The 15,944-nt window shown below is 42.5% G+C and overlaps 1 protein-coding gene across 2 annotated transcripts in view; it reads right to left on the reverse strand.

Moving 5' to 3' along the window:
* LOC138060825 (multiple epidermal growth factor-like domains protein 10) overlaps positions 1–12,612 on the reverse strand; it is a 106,616-nt gene extending 94,004 nt beyond the window's left edge. Inside the window, exon 1 of one of the 2 annotated variants that reach the window (XM_068927129.1) lies at positions 12,550–12,612. The gene's annotated coding sequence lies outside the window, so the exon portion shown is untranslated. Of the gene's footprint in view, positions 1–8,151; positions 8,332–12,549 lie in introns of those variants that run through there. The other variant, XM_068927128.1, reaches the window with a different exon arrangement.
* Positions 12,613–15,944: the final 3,332 nt, after the last annotated feature.

The raw sequence follows: 15,944 nt of genomic DNA on the forward strand, positions 1-15,944 counted from the left end.
AAGCAGGTTCATTTTTGGAAGCACACTAGGAGACTCCCACAGGAGCAGAAGAAGAAGCTTCAAGTACGTTCTAGGATGCGGCCTCCAGAGATGTTTCTGAATGCCACCAGCCATTTTCAGAGTGACTGCAGTGCATTTCTACTTCACTCCAAAAATTTCCTACAAAGAACGAGAGGAGGAAAGCTAAGACTGCTTTGCATCTTCTCTCATTGCCAGGGGAGAAAGAGCATTTCCTCCTTGCATCCCAGCACTGCTTTGCAAAACCAAAAAAACACCCCCACAAAACCAACACTAATTTCTGAAGTTGATGCACTGCCAAAATAGAAGCGGAGTTGTAAAAGGGTTAGGTACGCATCGAAAGGCTGACAGTCTGCAAAGTCATAAAGTATTCTTAAAATATTCTTAAATATTTCAGGGGTACAGACCAGAACCCCGAATTTGGACGTTTATCCAAATAACTGCATCCTTTGAGGTTCACTCATCATGAACACGTATCTTGGCTGTTGTTATCTGGACACAATGCAAATTGACAAGAACTGCTGTTGAGCAAGAAAGAATGGAACATATCTTAAAAGCACATTAAAGTTGCAGAGCAGTAATATTGTTTCAGTGTGGAGATGAAGTCTCCTGACTCTCTAAAGTGGGTTCTGGGGATGGAAAAAATCTACTGACAGCAGCAGGGATGCTTAAAGCAAGGAAGCATCTCTTCTGCTGTGATTTTGTTCTGTTTTTCAGTAACTACTCACTAAGTTTTCTTATATAATAATTAAAAATACACTCTTTGTGGGTTCAGATTTTAAATAACCTCCAGAACTAGTGAAACCCTTTTCTATGCATTGTAACCTTCTGTATTTAAAGCGAGGAGTCTCAGCCGTCGTTTAAGTGGCATATTGGTCTGTGACATACCAAGGCAACAGTATTGATAATACATAGTGCCTTTAATCCAAAGCAACGCTACCACATAAAGCACAGTAATGCTGCTATGTACTTTCAGCAGAATTCATTACAGAGTTAAATTCAGCTTTTTTCTTTTGTAATCTATTAAAAGAGACCAGTTGTTTTGGCTTTGGAAGTAGCTTTGGGATATGCGGACAACAGTCGCATGGTACTCACACAGTCTATACAGCGCACTACCTAGGCATAAGGGGATTTGTGTTTGTGCACCTTACCCTGCCTACTCCATAACTCCACTGATTTCACTGGAGTTGTTCCTGGTTTACTCAATGCAAGTCAGAAAACCAGGCCCGGAGCCTCTGTTCTTCTTTCCTTAATTTGAAAGAAATAAAAATAGATGAAAATAAAAACACTCCACCCTTTGCACAGAGCACAAATCGTCGTGAAATCCAGCCCTCAATTTAAAACACGCATTTCAATCTCACTGGCAGGTACCCTTCAGAAACAGTTGTTATTTACAATATCTGTCTGGAGGGGGGGGCGGAAAAAAAAAAAAAGAAGATTAAAAGATCAAGTTACTCTTCACTTCCAAACAAGCCAGGCCACAGCTGTACATCAGATTCGGAGCAACTGTTCCACATGCACACAACAAGGCTCTGTCTTCCCACAGGGTTTACTCAGGTCATCCGCATGTGGTGCGGATTAAAGGAGCACTAAAGCTCCATTATAAAGTGGGCTAAACAGCGAGTTAACGCACCAAACTTTGGTGCCACTGGTAAATTCCTCCATCCGACACTGTCTTGTGAGAGGTCTCCCCAGCTGCACGGGGGAAGAAGTGCCCCAACGCTCCTCCTGATGCCCCTGGGGAAAAAGGGCCCAGACTGGCTTTTCAGTCTTTACGTTTTCACTCGTCTAAATAGAAAGAATTAGGAGGGAAGCCTGTCAAGAGGAGACATTTTTTGGAGGGGAGAGGAGGGAATACTTAACACTACCTAAGACATAGTCTATGGTAACTATATGAACAGAATAACAGAACTAGAGAGCTTGTGCAAGTTATGCAATTTTCTTTAGAAATACCATTCTCAAAATGGAAAAGACAGAGGAAGATGCAGCCTCCTCATGGAAAAACTGTGTAAGCGGGCCCAGAAGCTCCTCTTACAGAGACGTTTCCTAAATTTCCCAGGTGAGTAGTGCTCCTCCTTCCGTAGGGGCTGGTGGTACCCAGCAGCTTTTGCCGCCCGTGCAACACCGGGCTCCCCTCCCCGCGGCATGGCCCCCGCATCCCGCTGAGGGTCGACATACTCCCAGCTCGTCCCTGCCCTCAGTGCCTTGCTCCTACCAGGAGGGATCACGAAGAGGCCTGTGGTTGAAGCCCAAGAAAGAGCAAAATGATGGCAAAGGCGCTCGGAGGGGAAAGATGAGAGATGCGCCAGCGCCGTTGCATTTGGCAGACCATTAGCCTCGCTACACCTCAGTGGACGCGTGAGCCAGCAAGAGAGAGCGGCAAAGCCTGCAAGGGCAACGTGCTTCAGAGAGACAGGGCTGGCAGGACCAGGGAGCAAATCTTGCTCCTAAGACCTCTCATTCATAAATACCACCCTGAGAAACTGCAAAGCGTGAAATATTTTGTCTTTCTTATAGATCATACGCAGAAGATTACCTCACGCACAAAGCAGCAGCCAAGCCACAGGTTAAGCGCTTAGTGCTGGCAGATAAGTCAGTATTTAAACAAAATTCAATTTCCTAATTGGCATTCTTAGGCATACAAAGCAGTTACCCAGTTAATCAACTTCTACTATAACAATAATTGTACATTGCAGCCTATGAAACACGCTTCAACCAAAGTATTGCCAAAACTCGCTCCAAAGGGCGAAGGAATACCGCTCCCCAGGAATGACGGCAGCGGTCATTTGTTCCGCCTCTCTTCCATAGTTCCCAACCAACATACAGTCAAACCTGGATAGGCATTAATTACTTCTTAACTGTTTGACTTGCCCCATCTCTAGGTACGTAACCTCTGTCAAGAAGAGGGGACGAGAAAGAAGCACTAGGGGACCTGCAGTCTCTGATGGAAGAATCTTCCAGGATTTATGGATATTCACTTAAAAATGCAAAGCATGTAAGAGAGGACTCCAGAAGTAGCGTCGGAAGATTTGAGGCAAACAGAAATGGCTAAATTGGACTCCCACTTTAGAGTCTATAAAAACTATGTTTAGACTCAAGTGTCTGTTTAGTTCGATTACACTTAACCAGATTTTCCATGAAAGTAAGAGATACTCTGGAGAGGATATAAACCAAGAATATGAGTGCACTCTAACGGGAGAATGGTTGAACACAATTGATTCAACGCTTCAGAAAGATTTCACGGAAAGATGGCAAAGAGTTTAGTTTCCTGAGAGTCTCTTAGTTACAATATAAAAATGAAGATTTCAAGAGTTTCAAAGTTCCCTGTATTTTTGATGTCACACAATACAGTAATTTAGACACTTTCAATGTCAGACACTACCAAAAGTACCGGAGGACCTCACTGCAAATGAGGCTGTGGGAGCTCATGTCATGACAGCTACTGATGCTCATACCAAATTGCAAACAGTAAGCAAGAATCATACAGCGCCATCTCAACATTATGCCCTACCCATAATTTTTGAAATACTTAGTCAAGTGTCCTAATCTATTGTGGTCCCAATCACAAACATGGTACAAGCAGATGTGATCTGAACAGTGAAACATACTTTGGACATGAGGTCACTTGTCCAAATCTAAATGCCACTATTTGGAAATATTTTCCTTCAGCTGAGTAAAAAGGCCACATAGAAACTCTGGACTTCAGAATCCAGAGGCTGTTTGCTTTGCTATCTTTAGGAGAAGGACAATTTCCTGTTTCATACGACATGGGTTTTTTTTTTAAGACATTAGTAGTGACATTATAATCAAAAGGGTTCTTATGCACAAAAAAGTAATTATATGGATAATTAAAATCCACTGCAGTAATAAGGCTGTGCTGTGGCCTACAAACATGCTGTAAATACAGAAATACAGCACAGACAGATCACAAGTGTCATTTCCATAGTGCTTGCAAGAGAAAAGGAAAGGCTGGCTTCTATGCAGCCTGGCACCGTTCTAACACAACTTAAAAAAATAAAAATAAAAATAAAAAGATCACTGATCTTTTTCTTGAGGACTGTTTAAAAAAAACAGTCTGTCTAATCCAGCTCTACTCTTGGGAAGAAGCATTTATTAACCTAACTTACTTGGCTGCGCTCTGCCAGCGTGATTGCTCTTCCCGAAAGGTTTCTCTAATCAATGGAACGAATTTCTTTTACCAACAGCTTCATCTCTCTCTGACACCAGCTGGGTAGTATCCTTGCTTTTTTTCCCTCCATTAAGATTTATCAAAACATACAATTTAAACCTTGGAGAAAGGAGCTGGTCAGGAGTCTAATCACACTAGCCTTAGTCCCCGAAGCCAAACGCTTCCTAGTATTTTCCCAGGAGCAGTGAGACTCTGCACTGTCCCTCAGGCACGCTAAAGTCAAAGAAAAAAGCAAAACCATCAGAAAACATCCCAAGCATCAGGCCAAAACCCGTTGGGATTTTTATTGTCATGTAGAATTCAGACAAAAACCGTTAAGCTAATTAATTTTAACCCTTGAACACAACAACTTGGCACAAAGAGCAATTTGTGAGTGTAAGTGCTGAGTCCATAGGGATCCCAGATCCCGTAAGCACTCCTGACGGTCAGGATGGCCAAGTCAGCAGGGTCAACGAAGGGCTCACTGGTGGGAGAAGCGAGTACATGGCTGGATGGAGCGGGAACACAGCCTGGCCCTTTACTTGTGAAGATGGAAGTGACAAAATCATCAGTGCTTAAGGCACTTACACCATGTACATTCAAACAGAATTATCTATATACAGTGTTTTCTGATGTTTCTACAACAAATGCAAAATACAGCCTAATGTTCTTCAGCCTAATTTTTGCTAGCATGAAACTCTTAATATAGGCATAAGTAATTTTGGTGACTGCCTCTCCCAAAAGCACAGACAAAAGTCCTCCACAAGTAAGCCTAATGACAGAGGACTGAATAAATAACATGATGAATTATTTAATACAATTCTGCTGCCAGTTGCAAAAAATGCTTTATGATTTCTCTTACCACTTCAAAGCTTCTCTAAAGTAAAATATTCACTAGGAGAGTGTAAACAAAGTGGGGAAAAATGTGTCACTATAAACACAACAACTGCAGAATACGAAATAACTTCGTATTTTGAAGCTCTGTATTCAAAAGAGTCACAGCAAAATTAAAACGCATATTTGGACCTAAAGTGACGTTAAAGGAATTTAACTCATTTTTAACTTGATTTCATGCTAGTACAATATATCAACAAACAAACAGGCAAAGACTTCTCTGTAAATCACATTTCCCTTAAGTGTTTAGGAGCAAGTGCCGTTCAAAAGCAAAGACTAGATAGAGTCCTCAATCAGAATTAAAAAATAAACAAACAAACATAGATAGGTAAAGTAAGGCAGTAGTTACAGAAGGAGGCAAAAAGTCCTCTGCTTGGTGTCATCCCAAATGGCTATGGTAGGCACCAGGTACCACCAAGACCAGAATCCAGCCCCCAGGGCAACAAAAGGGAAACAGTTGTTTTTGAACAGACACATTCCTAATTGAAGAGCTTTCCACTCCAGCTGCTTTATCCTATTTTTTAAATAGATTTACAACGGGTGACGCAAGTACGCTGCCTTTGGGGCCAAGACTGCCACAGCCTACAAGTTGTCAGGGACTTTTCTTTTCGTCTTGAGCCCTTTGAAGAAGGTTTTTTAAGTGACTCCCCACAAATACACATAAGGTTAATTTGTGCTTAAGTTCTGATCATAGCAAGTGTGTATTGACAGGCAGATGCGGTCCAAAATTCTGTAAACACTTCAGCAGAAACTGTAACTCAATTATATAGGCTCAAAAGCACACTGTAGGAAACGATCTCGTAGTTGGAGGCAAAGGAACTGAAAGACCTACTTGGTCTCGTGACATATACTGTCTTATTTTCAGCATGTTTGTTCCCAATTCTGTATCATCTATTATTTCCTGAATCCTAAGAGTAGCTTATTAAAAAAAAAAAAAAAAGACATACACAAACCCATTACACCATTTTTTAGCTACACCGTAACTGGACCTTGGCATACACGCATGCATATACAGACACGTGCATGTCTTTTCTTTTTCAATATGGAGCTGCTGCTAGCGTACTCACTTTCTCGGGGCTACCAAGTTTCGTTTGACTACTGGCTTTGGGAGGATCTGACGCAGGCCAGCCATGCATAATGGCCTCTTTGTCTAGCTGTCACATGAACAGTGTTGTGTCACAATCATTGTCACTTCAGGCTTAAACTGCAAGGCATGCTTTCACACAAAACATTCACTCTCGGGGCTCTTTTTGGTAGAAGCCGGTGGTGATCAAATCTGTTTTGCTCCTTTTTAGTAGTCAGTTTGGCAATTCTAAAACTTTAAAAATAAGTTTTCACAATCTCTCATCCAAATCAACTGATTCTAAAACTTCTCTATAGGTCACACCAAGAAAGAGGCACATAACATAAAATAGCCACCATTTAAATCATTATGCAGGAATCAAAACCAAAAGCAAATGTGTTGAGTCACATGGTTAATAAAAATAGACTGCCATGGTACAAAAGCCCTGAATGAAGCCAACAAGAGCAAAAACATAGAAATAAGTTGGATAGTCATGTTTAATTCACCTTTTGCAGTATGTGTGGTCATAAGTATACCACCATGATAGCAGGATCCCCCTAAAAACAGTTTCAGGGAAGACATGTGCAGCATTGCAGCTGCAAATTCCTCCTCCTTTGTTCTCCTAGCTAACCTTACTGTTCCGGCTGTATCTATAATGCAAGGCAGATGCACCCTGCAGTCCTGATACTTAGATATGAATTATGACCGCGTCCCAGCTGCATGTCAAAATTGGATCGCCTTGTTCAGCTTTCCCCGGTGCCCACGGGCTCCCTGTGGAAAGAAACCCCAACACACAGGCAGAGCAGGAGCTGGGAAGCTTTCAAGCAGGTCCCACACCGCAGGTGAGCACAGCAGCAGAACTGCAGAGTTCTGCCATGCTGTATTGCCACACGCCCTGCATGCTATGGCTGATAATCTCACTATTACTTCCTATAAGCCCTTTGGATAGGGAAGGATTTCATTCCAAACAGCAGTGGGGAACAGGGGAAAGAAAGACTAAGTCAAAGTTACCACCACCTCGAATATATGGCTCCTGTATCTCAGAAAAGTGTCTGCAAGATAAAAATTTATACTAAAATATTTCTACAAAGTATGAGTAACCTAAAAGATGACAACAATATTTCTTTCTATTTAAATCCTTTAAACTCACTGAGCTCTGTCGCCACAGATTGCCCATGAGACTCTTTCATAAGAAAGTCCTCAAAAGTAGCTAAGTAAGATTTCTGTAAAGAAGAAAGTTCAAAATATGCTGTGAATGTCCTGAACTCATTGAGACTTTCCACGGATGTGTTTGTTTTCATTAAGGCAAAATCTTCTCACGAGGCTAAGACCTAGATATGTAAAGAACTACATCCTACTGCTGTTACTGTCTCTCTCAAGCATTTTGCGCTGCACATATTTCCCTTGTACAATTACTTCTGGAATGAAGTGCTACTCACTTTGGAGCGGACTAACAGAACCTGCCCCTAAAGGAGATGAGCGAGACTCGACAAGAACTCATAGCATAATGCTTGCAATGTATGCAACGCTTTAAAAAGACAATGTCTTCTTTCAGAAAAAATTGGTAATAGGCATCAAAAAACAAACTACCATTTTTTTGTTGTTTCCTGGCCAGTTCAGTTTTTCTTCCTTTGCAGTCCCCTATTAAAGCAACATATAAGCTCTTCTGGTGAACTCAGAGTCGATATTCATCCTGCTGCTGCTCATCGACCTGTCAGTTGCCCTACACATAATTCATCCTCTTTGTTTTGATCACGCTTTCTTTCTTTAGCTGCTACAACCTCTCTGTTCTTTACCTCTTCTGTCTCCCCTTCAAACACATCCTCCCAAAGGTCCTCCTGATGCACACCGCAGCCCTCAGGCTAGCGGGACTCAAGAGCGGGGCCACCAGGCTGGGGAACTGGCCCCTCACCTCCCACCTGAGAAATGCCACCCACAAATACGAACCCCACCTTCTGTATCCCTCTGACATCATGATTCTTCTACAGTCCCATATTATTTTATTTACCTCTCCTTGGGATATGAGCTTTGGTTTGCTGCAGCCGTACTACTCTTCTCCCTTCTGTGTGCCTTCCACATCAGTGTGGACCACCATCCTTTTAGTCCTTCAGGCCAGTAACAGGTGAATCAGCTCTGACTCAGCTCCCTCTCTGAGTACTCACACATTCAGACTTCAAATCTTCAGAATATTTCCTGCAAATATCCAAATTATGGCTTTATATCCATACACATAAGAGTCTTACCTATTCTGTCACCCATTTGGCTCCTGCAGCTTCTTTTCCACTGATCAGTAACTTGATTGATGCCTTTTCATGTACTTTCAGACTCTCCCACAAAGATTATCTTATTTCCAAGCAATAACATGTCTGTTATTTCACTGGCCACACTATCTCAATTGCTTCCTGTTTTCAAATCCCATGTCTTTCACGGTACCTTTCCTTTTGCCTCTCGTTTCTCATACTCACCAAGAAGGTGACTCTTTCTTTGGCAGAACCATGGTACCAGACCTAACTGGTAACATACTCATTTTGCAAACGAGAATGTTGGTGCTGTCTCCTATCTGAAGCCTCCTGCTTGGCAGACACCACCTCTTAACACCTGAAAAGCCCTGGCATTAATCCCTTTTAACACTTTCGTTTTTATGATTTTTGTGAACAGTAATACAACCGTAGCTTGACAGCTGGTTTCATGGTTTCATTGCCCTTTCTTCTTCCCATTGTCTTTTGTCTTAAATTTTAGACTATAAAGCTCTTAAGGTGGGATCATTGTTGAGCTTGTTCTTGCTATCGTTTTTGGCTGTTTCTACAACCCCTGTGACTAGAGTAGTGGGACACTACAGCAGTACCACAGCTGTTAGCAGTCCTAGTGTTTCTACTGCAAACAGGACAAACATTAATATAAAGTCGTCGTATTCAAACTACTTCGCAAGAGTTAACTTGCATCTTTCTGTTCTGTAAAAAGAATTAAGTAGCATTAGAAGAACTCTTTTACAGCGATAGAAGAAAGATTAATCATCTTTCCTGAGATCACATAGTGAGTTAGTGTCCAAGTTAAAATGGTATTTTTTGATTCCCAGATCCATACTCTCTCACTGTCTCGCACATCAAAAGGGCTGAGAATTAGTATCTCATCGCTGCCTATGGACTAATTTCTTTGATAATCAGATCCAAAAGACAGATAAAACAGGAAGAGCTGCCTGCCTACATTTTAATACAAACCTAATGCGCACATCCAAAGGAATGAACCTTAAACCTTTACACAGGCAAAACATCAGTTACAGATCAGACAGTCTGAATGAGTTAATTAACAGGAATGCTGACACAATCAATAAAACTGTTCTAGTAAAGCCAATCCCACCCCCCAGAATACTCTTCCTATTTTTCATGACAGGTGGCTTAGACAGTACACACTCATTTCATCAGAAAAGCATTTAGAAGAATCTGTGTCTTGATACTCTCATAGACAAAAAAAAATGGGGTTATAGTTAAGCTATAACTATATATACTTATATATAAGTATATATACTATACTGTATATACTTAAATTATAAGCTATATACTGATTCTAGTGCATATTTCAAATTTTCAAAGGCAAAGATAAGAATTACTGAAACACTAATCTTTTAAAAATATTAAAAATCAGGGTCAAATTCTATTAGACTTGCTGACAATGACACAATAACAGCTACTAAATAGTGCAGTCTGGTGCCACTGGGATCATTCATCGAGTGAGGTACCGCTTAACAGGAATAAGGATGCCAGAACCTTGTCCATAATTCCATTACTCCAGTTCATTCCAAACCTAAGAAAAGGTTTACAGAGGATGTCTATCACTAGGTACTGTATTTCATTACAAAAAGATGAACATGCTGAATCACAATCAGTGTTACAGTGTGTCCTACAGGAAAAAAAAACCCAACCTATCTCAGTTTTTGACTAAAATTGTAGCACATATGCAAAGATCCTGTTCCCCCCCCCTCCTTCTCAAAAGCTACTTACTTTCCCTAATGAAAAGAAGTGCAAATGCCTAGAAAACAAAAAGGTATGCAGAGACATAGTGCAAAACTCCTGCCAAGTAATCTGAATATAAATTCAAGGAACCCTTACCAGCTGCAGTCAAAAGCCCACTCCAGACTCTGTTAGATGTTAATCAAACTTAAATATGTTAATGCATGGTTCCTGTGTTTTTTTGCATAGCTGAGCTAACTGCTTTTGTTAAACGGCGTTTGCTTCCCTAGATGTATGCCCTCATTTATCAGAATAGGTCCTTTTGTGAAAAACAGTAGTTACCAAAGTTCCTGAGGGACTGCTCATTAGGCCAGACTTTTCTGTTTACCTGCAAGTCAGGAACAGCTTGTTCACCACTATCAGCCCTGCACACCCTCCTCCCAGCCTTCACGCTCTCAGGAAATGATCCCACGCTCTTAATTGCATTTTAAGTGTAGGCATTAGCTGTGCATATTTCAGCTAGAGCAGCTCCACTAGGGAAGCAAATGGTATAAAACTCACGGTATAGGCAGGGCTGGGATGCCTTTGCTGTCCCCGTCTCTGAGGAAAAGGCAGCTCCGTTTCTGCCACTGGTGCTGCCTGTGGCGAGTCAAAGCTAGCATGGTCACAGCACAGCCCCTGGAGAACAGGGCAGACTCTGGACCATTTCACCACCTAATACTCAACACACATCAACTCTGGCAAGCGATTTCAAGAGAAATTACATAGATACAACCAGCTCACTTCACACAGGTCACTGAGCAGCCAGTAGGTGAGAGCTTTTTGCAAGATATGCATTTGAATCAGTGAGTTAGAGCTAGAAAATTCAATCCTGCCAATCCTGTGAACTACTCAGCTTTTACCTAACACTTATTTCAACGTGTAAGACTGCACACTTACAGTTGCACCTTTAAAGAAGAAGAGTTCAATACCATGCCCTATCCAGAGCGTTATTATCAACCAGCACTGTCGCAATACAAACTGATTCACCTCTCGTGGGAGTGACCTGCATTTAAATTTGATCATACGACAAGGACATGCAGTGATAACTTTTTTTTTTTGGGTAACAAAAATGAAATAAGTTTTAGTTTATAAGGCCCCACATTTTGAGGCTGTACACGAGCATCGGTTATATGAGCAAACACACAGAAATTTGGGCATAAATTACATTGTTTGTCCAGCTTATTAAGAAATTCTGGAGCACATCTGCCTAGCTGGCATTTCTGACTTGAGATGGAAAACAAAAACAGGCTTCCTAACTCCATGTCGTTTGCCATTGAGTAGCAACCAATATAGCTAATTTGCCCACCCAGGCTGCTGCTTTCCCAAATTCTCTTCCCAGCTCGGGCAGTTGCACACCCCCCCTGCACTTCCAGAAAAAAGTACATAGCTAATTATGTCTGCTTTCCTCCCATTATTTTGTTACGGGACCCAAATGCCATTCAGGGGTACTGACTGAAGCCAGCCTTCAGTTTCAGTCTCACATCAGACACGCTGCTCAGTCAAAGCATCCAAGACTTTTCAGCGTAGGTCAGTAGCTGGGAAACAAATTTCACTCTCCAGGCTTTGTGTTGTTGTTGTTTTCCCAAGTGGCTGGACACTAACATTTTTCCTAAACAAAGTCATCATGTTAAGTCTGCTTCCAAACTGCTATTGCCAAAGCTGAGTTAAAAACCTAAGCAAATAAATATGCTAGGAAAGCTCTTCAGTACTGATGGCCTATTCCAAATGGAGGCTTTAAACCTCCCCTATAATCAGAAGTACGTACCTGATGAAAAAGCTGTAAATGATACAGGAATTACGCGTCTGCTTTGACTACATGGAAGTACTCAATGACTGGCAAACAACACTTAAGCAATGTGTAAGATTACAAATGAAACTATATTCCCAGCTCATTCGAGGAAAGGCAGCTGCATTTTTTCCCCTAATTGATTTGTGCCTACGTTTCCAGTTTGAGCCTATGTCTTGGCTGAAACAAAAATAGGAAATCTTTACACTGCGATGATCGGAGCCAACAAGAAAATCCGTACAGGATACTGCCACACAACTGTGAATTCTTCTAGGCAGCTCGTGCTGAAAGACGTACGCTGGACCCAAGTCAAGTTATTAAGCAGATGGGCACTTTCATGTGCAGGCCATGCCCATATACATGCAGGCACAAACATCACTCTCGCTATGCACCTCGAGGTCCGCTCTGCGTTTAGGACAACCGAAAGCTTTCCACAGAAACGCCCGGCGACCTTCACAAACGCATCTTTTGCGCGAACCGCCGCGCCCTGAACTTCGCAGAGGAGAAAGTGGGTTTAGGAGAAAGTGCCCCACGGCGGCACCGGCACCCCCCGAAAGAAACTCGCGCTGCTGCTCGGCCGGCTCGCCAAGAGAAACGCCAGCCCCAGCCCCGTGGGTGTCCCCAGCCCTACCTGCGCCGGGGGCCCGCGCCGTCCTGCGGGGCGCCGGGAGCCACCGGCGGGCGCGGGGCAGCGGCGGCGGTGGCGCGGCCCCTCCCCGGCCCGCCCCGGGGGGCGCGGCGAGGCGGCCTCCCCCGCCCGGCGCCCCCTTCCCCCACCCCGAGGTCTGAGCGAAAGGCGACCGGGGGAGCTGAGGGCGGCGAGGGGGCGCGCCGGGCTGCGGAGCTGCCTGGGGCTGCCCGAGGCCTGAAGGAGAGACGGCGGCGCTGCTTCTCCGCTCCTATGTGTTGCTGCATAATTAAGTGGAGACACTTGTTTCCTTAACACCCCCCGCAATAGCTCAGCTCAAAGCAGGTACGTGAGCCTGCTTCATGACTAAAGCTGTCATATGCGGCCCTGGAAGGAAAGTGCTTTGTCAAGCGAAGCCAGCGCCACTGGTGTCTTTCCGCAGAAAAGAACCCAAAACAACTCAAAGGCTGGTACATGGAGTCCCACCCTCACCTCCATCCCCACCTCTGTCTTAACACAGCTTCTGCGTAATAAGCGTTAACGTATTTTAAATATAAATAGCAATAATAACGAGGTGAACAGCTAACTTACCAAATTAACTGCTACAGAGGGAAATCTTCCACCCCGCCTATTCCATGAGTGTCATTTCCCACCTATGGGCAGACATCTCGGCTCTTGGCTTCTCGCACCCGGGGAAACTGTGCCATTAAAGAGTCCCTGGCTTAACAGAAGACAAAGCGGATTTTATTATTGGGGATAGCTGCTGGAAAGCCGGGATGTGGAAACAGTACTCCGTTTACGCAAGTTTGACAGCAGCGAAAGTCCAAGCGCAGCGCTCCGGCACGGGGCTGGAGAAGGATTTCCTGGGCAGCAGTGACACCTGCTGTTTCTGCACGCCTCCCAGTTTCTACTGGGGGGGGGGGGGGGCATGTCAATACAATAAAGCAGCTATAAAATAGCCATACGGACACTAGGAAATTGCATGTACTATTTCAAGGTCTGTAAAACACATCTTCATTTCATAACAAAAAGGTTAACCCAGATTTTTTTTGTCACCTACGTTCCTATTCCCTGCAGCACGTCCCAGCAGACCTCATGGCAGTTTTGCCCAGATCGCAACTCTAAAATGACTAAAAGCGCTGAGAAATAAAATGGTAAATACCAGAAAATAAATGAAAATTGTCAAGCTGATCCCAAAATTTATGGCCAGATATTTCAAGGTAAACCAGAACAAAAAGGGAATTGTGTGCCCAAAGAACTGATCTAAGCAGCTAAAGATGATCACTACTGTCTGTTGTATGCACAGGGCTTAAATTTGCTTAACGTCATCATCCTTCATAAGGGAGAATTTATCTGTGTATTCCTTCCCAGTGTGTGGGCTTTAACACTTACTAGGGTTTTAAATGCTATAGGTTATCCAAATAATGGTAGGTTTGTACTTTAGCTGCATATCCTTGTTCCTCCAGTTTTGGTTGCAGAAAGAGATATTCTTAAGATATTAATTCCCAGATCTTCAGTTAACGTAACAAATGAAGTTATGCCAACTCTGCTATTCCTTTTTGACATCTCATACAGCTTGAAGGGCTTACTCTGTGCTTCTTTTAATCATTCATTCGTCTCTAATGTATGTATAAAGGTGAAACAGTAAGAATAGTGATTATATTCTTCATGCTCTTTTGCAATGAGGACCACATTATTCTATGAATTGTCTTATCTTCTTTAAGAGACATTATTCAGGAATAGGGAACTACTCTCTAAGAATACAGCCCTTCATTTGTAGCTAAGTTCCTCTTTAGTACCCTCGTCGTGGAAATACACACACCAGGTAGAAAATGAACAACCTCAGCAACAAATGATCCTGTACGAAGATGTTCTACCAATTAACGGCATCTCCTTCTACATGCAATTCCTTTTTCTTTCTTTCTTTTTCTGGTATCTCTTCCAACTACAATCTTCAAAGTAGTTAGTCTGAAGCCAATAACTATGTCTTACTATCAGGATATGAATTAATGTCCCTTTTAGAGATGCAAGGGATAAACAAGTCAGGGTCACAGAGAGAATCATTTGCTAGTCCCCGCTTGTCTTCTCAGTCTTAAGGCTCACATTGTCTTCTGATTATTTAGAATGTTTTTCTCACTGATTAATGAATGAAGAATGACAGTGTATTTTCATCTCCACCATCCTAATCTAATATCCTTAAGCAGATGAAGATTATAACATTGTTCAGGGAATATGCTCTAAATCAATTTGAAATACAACTCAGGTTTTGCCATATAAATTACAAACCTGTAGACTATCACAGGTCATACCAAAATGAAGTCATCCCTAAAAGTTAAACATCAGGTCAAGCTAGTTATCTTGCAAAGGGCAATTAAACTTACCTGTCCTAAGTCACCCGTCTTGGGATGGGATGAACTGGCCTCTACAGCGCCTGTCCATCTCCCCTGAGTAGGTCTGACTTAGATGTTCAACTTTCAGACTGCAATAGGTGGGTAAGACAAAACCTACCCCATGCTGCAACCAAACTGACTCAGGGTGTCCTGGGCAATGCACCCAGACTGCCACCAGAAGCACATATTGAGCTGCAAAGTCTTTCTCTGGAGAAACTGCTATCCAAAGGTTATGATTCTCAACAACTAATTGCAGGAGTCAAGAAGTAATACCTGTTCTGACTGTACCAGAAAGCTACATACCTTGAATATCATTAGATGACAAAAATATCTGGACTTGTTAATGAAGCCTGAACACTATTAATGGTTCTAAGATGCTACAGCACAAAGTATGAGACTTACGTCTGCACTCTTCTGGTATCACTAATGCTTTGGGTTTACAGAACCTTTCAATTCACCCACCAAGACGTAATTTCAAGACACTCTAAATGTTTTTGAAATATTAGGATGTTCATATATGGTCCATATAACTTCTATACAAGCATGAGTATTTCTCCCTTTAAGTAAAAGCCAGCCACGTTCTCTGACTCCCTAAGAAAAATTAATTGTATGATGATGTCTTTGATCTAGTTTCTCTTTGAGCCTATGGAAAAGTTTTAAATTGTTACGTGGAACATCTGGATCACAGATACTGAGCAGAATTCACAGAGGGGATAGTCTTTGACCATGTCAGCATCTCAAGGTCTTTGACATGGGAGCTTACGAACACACCTAAGTGATACTGAGTAGAACTAAATCATCGACAGGAAGAGCACAGGTCCAGAGAAGGAAGGGGACTGAACAATCTCTACTGAGAAAAAGAATCACACAGGGATAAAATATGTGTGTATTTAAACACCACAGGAAGCGTTATCTAGAGATACGACCACCCTGTATTCTCCAGTTTGACACCACTTTTATTTATCACTTTGCCAGCCTAATTATTTGATCCTAAAATAATTATTTGAT

This window comes from Struthio camelus, chromosome Z (assembly GCF_040807025.1).
Source record: "Struthio camelus isolate bStrCam1 chromosome Z, bStrCam1.hap1, whole genome shotgun sequence".
Classification (NCBI taxonomy): Eukaryota; Metazoa; Chordata; class Aves; order Struthioniformes; family Struthionidae; genus Struthio; species Struthio camelus.